Source organism: Pteropus vampyrus, unplaced genomic scaffold, assembly GCF_000151845.1.
Source record: "Pteropus vampyrus isolate Shadow unplaced genomic scaffold, Pvam_2.0 Scaffold213, whole genome shotgun sequence".
Taxonomy (NCBI): domain Eukaryota; kingdom Metazoa; phylum Chordata; class Mammalia; order Chiroptera; family Pteropodidae; genus Pteropus; species Pteropus vampyrus.
Genome location: NW_011888994.1, coordinates 3575032 through 3581405, shown reverse-complemented (window position 1 = coordinate 3581405; position 6374 = coordinate 3575032). Strand labels below are relative to the sequence as shown.

General features: G+C 33.0%; 1 non-coding gene across 1 annotated transcript; it reads left to right on the top strand.

The window, feature by feature from the left end:
* The first annotated feature begins 4413 nt into the window (after positions 1-4413).
* LOC111747173 lies at positions 4414-4532 on the top strand. Its single transcript, XR_002783431.1, has one exon. It is a non-coding gene; the product is annotated as a 5S ribosomal RNA (ribosomal RNA).
* Positions 4533-6374: the final 1842 nt, after the last annotated feature.

Sequence of the window (6374 nt, the reverse complement as noted above, 5' to 3'; positions counted from 1 at the left end):
CGACAGCGTGCGCAAGGCGTGGGCGGGGCTTGGGAGGTGGGCTAAGCGCGTGGGCGGGGCCTGGGCGGTGTGCTAAGTGCGTAGGCGGGGCTCACGGCCGCGTAGTAGGGGCGACGGCGGGACTCCAGGTGGCGTGCTAGAGGCAAGGGTGCTTCATAGTCCAGGAAAACCAACCTCGTGTAAGACTGGGACCACGTAAGGAATATGACCTAATGCCATACATGGTACTGTGGAAACAAGGCGAAAATGCAGTAAATCTTATAATGTTCCGGTAGTCAGTAACACACTAGAAAAATGTGATCACGAAGCAGATGAAAACTTCAACCTAATATTTTTAAATAGAATAAAGAAAATAATAGGTGCGTTGACGGAACAGCGAAAATCAGAATTAGAAAAGCTTAAAAGTGATATGTATAGAGAACAGTCGGGTATTAAATGAGAACTAAGAAATCTCGGGAAAAAAAAGTTTTTAGAAATAAAAATGAGGGTAAAAAGCACAATTAAGGGCAAAAAGGAGAATTAAAAAGGTTTCAAGAGAAAGCGATAGTTATAGAAAACAAGCAAAAGAGTTTTCTCTCTCTCTCTCTCTCTCACACACACACACACACACACACACACACACACACACACACACACACACACATTTATTCCCCTGAGGAATACCAAAGCAATATATCAGAATAACTGTTTAAAACGAAATTTTGAGACGTTTCTTGTAATAAAATAAGACATAAATCTACATATTGAAAGAGCATATCGTGTATAGGAGAAAACTGACTCAGAACAGTCAAAACCAAGACATTTTCTAGTAAACTATTGGTCTTTAAAGATAAGGGGAAAAGCCCCTTTGAGCATCCAGGCAAAAAGTACTAGTCACTTATAAAGAAAAGAAAATTAAATTGGTACCAGACTTCTCTACAGTCGCAGTTTATGCCAGAAACAATGAAACAGACTTTTCCAGATATTTTAAAAAGAAAAGATGATTCAAGAATTTTATATCCCCTTATACTGTGTTCAAGTATGAAGGCCACTGGCAAAAATGTGAACATATACTTTTTCCTGAGGAATCCACTAAATGCTGCTTCTTAAACTTTTTGGTCTCAGAACTCCTTTACATTTTAAGAATTATTTAAGACCCCTCCCAAAGAGCTTTTATGTGGATTGTATCTATAAATATTTACCATATTAGCTATTAAAACTGAGAAATTTAAAAATATTTCTTTATTAGTTCATTTGAAAACAATAATAAACCCATTAAATATTAACATAACCTGTGAAAAATAATTATATTTTCCAAAATGAGAACAATTTAGTGAGAAAAGTGGCATTGTTTTACAGTTTTATAACTTCTTACTATCTGATTTAATAAAAAGCTTCTGCATTGACTCTGTTGAATCATGCTGTTTTGGTTGAAGTGTGTGAAGAAGATCTGGACTCACCCAAATGTGTAGTTAGTAAAGGGAGTAGTATTTTAATAGCCAATTCAGACAATTGTGAACTTTTTTTTTTTATACTACACCAAAATTCAAAAAGTGGAAGTTTGTTGAAAGCTATGTGGAATCTGACACCATGGATATGCTACATCTTACTTTTAGACCAAACTGGTCATTTGGAAAAAAATGATTCACTGAGTTATGCACATTGACACATTTCATTATACAATATTAAAAACTGACAAACTTCATTATGTAAGTATTTAAAGATCACTTTTGTTAATTTCACTACCTATCTCATCAAAAAGGTTTTTGAGTATCGAGGAGCTGTCAGTCTCACAGTTGCAGATACAAGTTTTCCAAAATTCTAATTTTCATTTAAAAGCTTAAATTTTATCATCGACAACAAATGTTGTCATTTGTTTTCTTTAAAATGACAAGTTCATTTTGTTTATTTTTGAGAAAATGTATACCAAATACTTAAGTCTGAGTAACTTATAGTTTGTTAGTTGCTCTTTCAAGTAAAAATGGTGTTCCATAGAAAAAAAGTGATTAGTTCAGATCACAACTCAAACCATTGCATAAATGGTTTTCCTAAATATACTCTTGATTCTACTTAAAATCTGGGTCATAGATTGGATAAAGAAATTATGATTCATATATATATATATAATGGAATATTACTCAGCCATTAAAAAAATGAAATCCTACCATTTGCAATGACATGGATGGACCTACAGGTTATTATGCTGAGTGAAATAAGTCAGACAGAGAAAGAGAAATACCATATGATTTCACTTATATGTGGTATCTAAGGAACAAAAAGAACAAACTAATCAAAAACAGACTCACAAATATAGTGGACAATTCGGTGACGGACAGAAGGGAGGAAGGTTGGGAGGCTGGGAGAATGGAATGAAGGATTAAAGAAGTACAAATTAGTAGTTGATAGTTGGGCACAAGAGCATGGCAGAGGCAATGCAGTTAGCATTAATATGATGGCTAAGTAGAGGGCCAGGGGAGGGAGGGAGCAATTGGGGGGATAGTTTTATGAACATTATAGATGTCTAACCAATGTACTGTATACTTGAAACTAATTTAAATAAATAAATTTATTTAAAAAATAACATCTGGGTCATAGAAAAAAGTGGAAACTTTCTAAAAAATTTTATGAAATGAACTTTACATTGATATAAAAAAATAGCACAGATTGTACATATACATAAAAGAAAATTACAGAACAGTCTCGCTTGTGAATATTAATGTAAAAATCTTAAATAAGATATTAGCAAATAGAATCCAACAAAACACTTTTAAAAGTGTACATTATGACCAAGTGATGTTCGCTACAGGAATGAAAGATGGTTCAATATTAGAAAAATCCATTAATGTAATTTATTATAGTAATAGTTCTAAAAAGAAATATCACACAATTATCTTCACAATTGCTGATAAAGCATTTGTCATAATTTACATCCATTTCTGATTTAAAATCTCAGTGAAGTAGGAATCAATAGATATTTCTTTAACATGATTAAAAGGTGTGTGTGTGTGTGTGTGTGTGTGTGTGTGTAAAAGCCAACATTGTTTTAATAAGGAAACACTAGAGACATTCTTGCTAGTCAGGAATGATATAAGAATGTCACTTCACTTAACATGGTATCATAACATTAATTTAAAGGGTAAGATAAAAGCATCCCTTTTAACAAATTATATCATTGTATATCAGAAAAATCCAAGGGAATCAATGGGAACACTACTATAAATAATAAAATTTAGTAAAGTAACAAGTTATAAAATTAACAAAGAAATACAGTGACCTTTCCATATTCAAATAATGATCAGTTGGAAAATATAAGGAAGAGAAGACTATTTAAAATAGCAACAAAGAAGACAAAATGCTTAGGCAATACAGACATATACAAAGGTACATGAAGAAAACTTTAAAACATTACTGAAAGAGACAAAATTTAACAGAAACAAATAGAAAAGCAAGCCTTGTTTTTGGATAAGAAGAGTCAATATCCAATGACATCAATTCTCCCTGTTAATTTATAAATTTAACATGCTCCCAATAAAAAACACCAACAGGTTTCCTTTCTGGAATTAAACACATTGATTATAAAGTTCACATGGAAAACAACCAACCAAACAAGACTATCCAGGAAAATCCTGAAAATTTTTAGTGTCGTGATGTAGAAATCTAGCCACATCCAATGTTACAACATATTGTAAAGCCTCTATAATATAAAAAGTGTGGTGGTGGTGCATGGATAAATATACAGACAATAAGAATAGAAAGTCTAGAAATAGAACTACATACATTTGAAAATGTTAATTTATGATAAAGGTGGAGAATTCAACGAGAGAGAGGAATTGAATTTTTTTAAGAAATAGAGTTGGAACAACAGGATAGCCATTTGGAAAATGTAAAATTGGGTCTGCATCTCATATTATTCATTAGGATAAATTTCAAATTGTTTAGAAATCTAAATATAAAAATAAAACATACAAGTACTGGAAGAAGACATGGGTGAGTACTTACAACTGGGAGAAAATCTTTCCGTGAGACTCCTTTATCAAATATATGCTCAGTCTGTGACTTGTCTTTTCAATCTCTTAATAGTGGTTTTTGAAGAGCAGATTTTACTTTTGATGAAGTCCAATTTATCAATTTGTTCTTTATGGAGAATTTGTTGGTGTCATGTCTAAGAAATCTTTGCCTAACCCAAGGTCACAAAGATTTTTTTCCCCGTGTTTTCTTCTGGAAATTCTAGAAATCTAGACTTACAGTTTTGGATTTACATTTAGGAATATGATTTATTTCGAGTTAATTTTTCTATATGATATGAGGTATTGATTAAAGTTCTTTCATTTGTATGTTTGTTGTTTGGTTTTTGTTTTCTGCATGTTCCAAAACTATTCATTGAAAAGATGATCTTTTTTTCAACTAAATTGCCTTTGTCAAAAAATCGGTTGTGTCTACGGCCATGCTACCCTGAACAAGCCTGATCCCGTCTGATCTCGGAAGCTAAGCAGGGTTGGGCCTGGTTAGTACTTGGATGGGAGACCACCTAGGAAGACCAGGTGCTGTAGGCGTAAAAAATTTAAAAAATAAGGAATTGTAAGCTTACAAGGTCCTTGCAATCTGTAAGATCAACCAAGGGTTGCCTCGCCTAAAAAAATAAAATAAAAATAAATCAGCTGTCCATAAGAAAATAATTCATTTATAATAGCATCAAAAAGAATAAAATACTTAGGAATAAATTTAATAAAAGAGGTGTAAGACTTGTACATGGAAAACTACTAATACTGTTGACAATACTGCCCAAAGCGTTTACAGATTCAATGCAATCCCTATCAAAATTCTAATGATACGGTTTTTTTTTTCCGGAAAGTGAAAAACTGAACTAAAATTCATATGGAATTTCAGGGGACCCAGAATAGCCCACACAATTTTGAAAAAAGTTGGAGGACTCACATTTCTCAAGTTTAAAACTTACTACAAAGCTACCATATTCAAAGCAGTGTATTGATGGCATAAGACAAATAGACCAATGTAACAGAATTGAGAATTTAGAAATAAACCCTTGCATCAATGGTCAATTGATTTTCAACAATCATGTCAACACCATTAATGGGGGAAAACAATAATGCTGGAAAAACTGGATATCCAAATGAAAAAAAGAATAAAGATGGACTCTTACTCTACAGAGAAAAATTAATTAAAAAATGGATCAAAGACCTAAGGTAGAACAAAACCTATGAAACTCTTAGAAAAAAGTTTATAGGGCCAAAACTTCATGACCTCAGATTTGTCAATGGTTTCTAAATATGGCAAAGCACAGGCAAAAAAGGAAAAATGGATAAATAGAACTTTATTATCAAAGGACACTATCAAAGAGCAGAAAGGTAAACTATGGAATGGAAGAAGATATTTGCAAATCATATCGGTGATAAGGGTTTAATATCTGGAATATATAAAGAACTCTTACAACTCAACAACAAAAAGACAAACAACTCCGTTAAAAAATGAGCAAATGACCCGAATAGACATTTCTACAGAGAAGATATACAGATGGCCAATAGACACATGAAAAGATGATCAGTATCATTATTCATTAGGGAAACACAAATCAAAACCATGATGGGACACTATTTCACGCCTATCAGGATGGTTACAATTTAAAAAAAAAAAAAACTACAAGTGTCGAGGAGGATGTAGAGAAATTGAAACTCTCATATATTGCTGGTGGGAATGTACGGTAATGCCTTTGCTGGATAACAGTTTGGTTCCTCAAAAAGTTAAACACAGAACTACTCTATCATATGACCCAGCAATTCTACTCCTACGTGTATACCCCAAAATATTGAAAACAGGGACTCGAACAGATACTTGTACACCAATGTTCACAATATCAAGGCAGCGCTATTCACAATAGCCAAAAGGTGTCAGTAACCTGAGTCCATCAACAGGTGAATGGATAAATGATGTGGTATATACATACAGTGGAATACTTGTAAGCCATAAAAAGGAATGCAGTTCTGATACACGCCACAACATGAATCAATCTTTGAAACATTATGCTAAATGAAATAAGCCAGACACAAAACAACAAATATTGCATAATTTTACTTTTATGAAGTATCTAGAATAGTTGAATTTATAGAGACAGAAAGTAGAGGCTGGGAGAAGGAGAGAATGGGGAGTTATTGCTTAATGGGTATGGAGTTTCTGTTTGAGGTGATGAAAAATATTGGAATAAAATAAAGATGATGGTTGCACAACATTGTGATGCCACAATTTTAAAAAGAATACCACAGAGGCGAAGTGCCCTTCTCGTTACATCGCATCAAGATGTTCATGATATTCACAGAACAAATCGATGACATTAATCTTGATCACTTAGTTAGGGTAGTGTTGTCTAGGTTTTACCACTT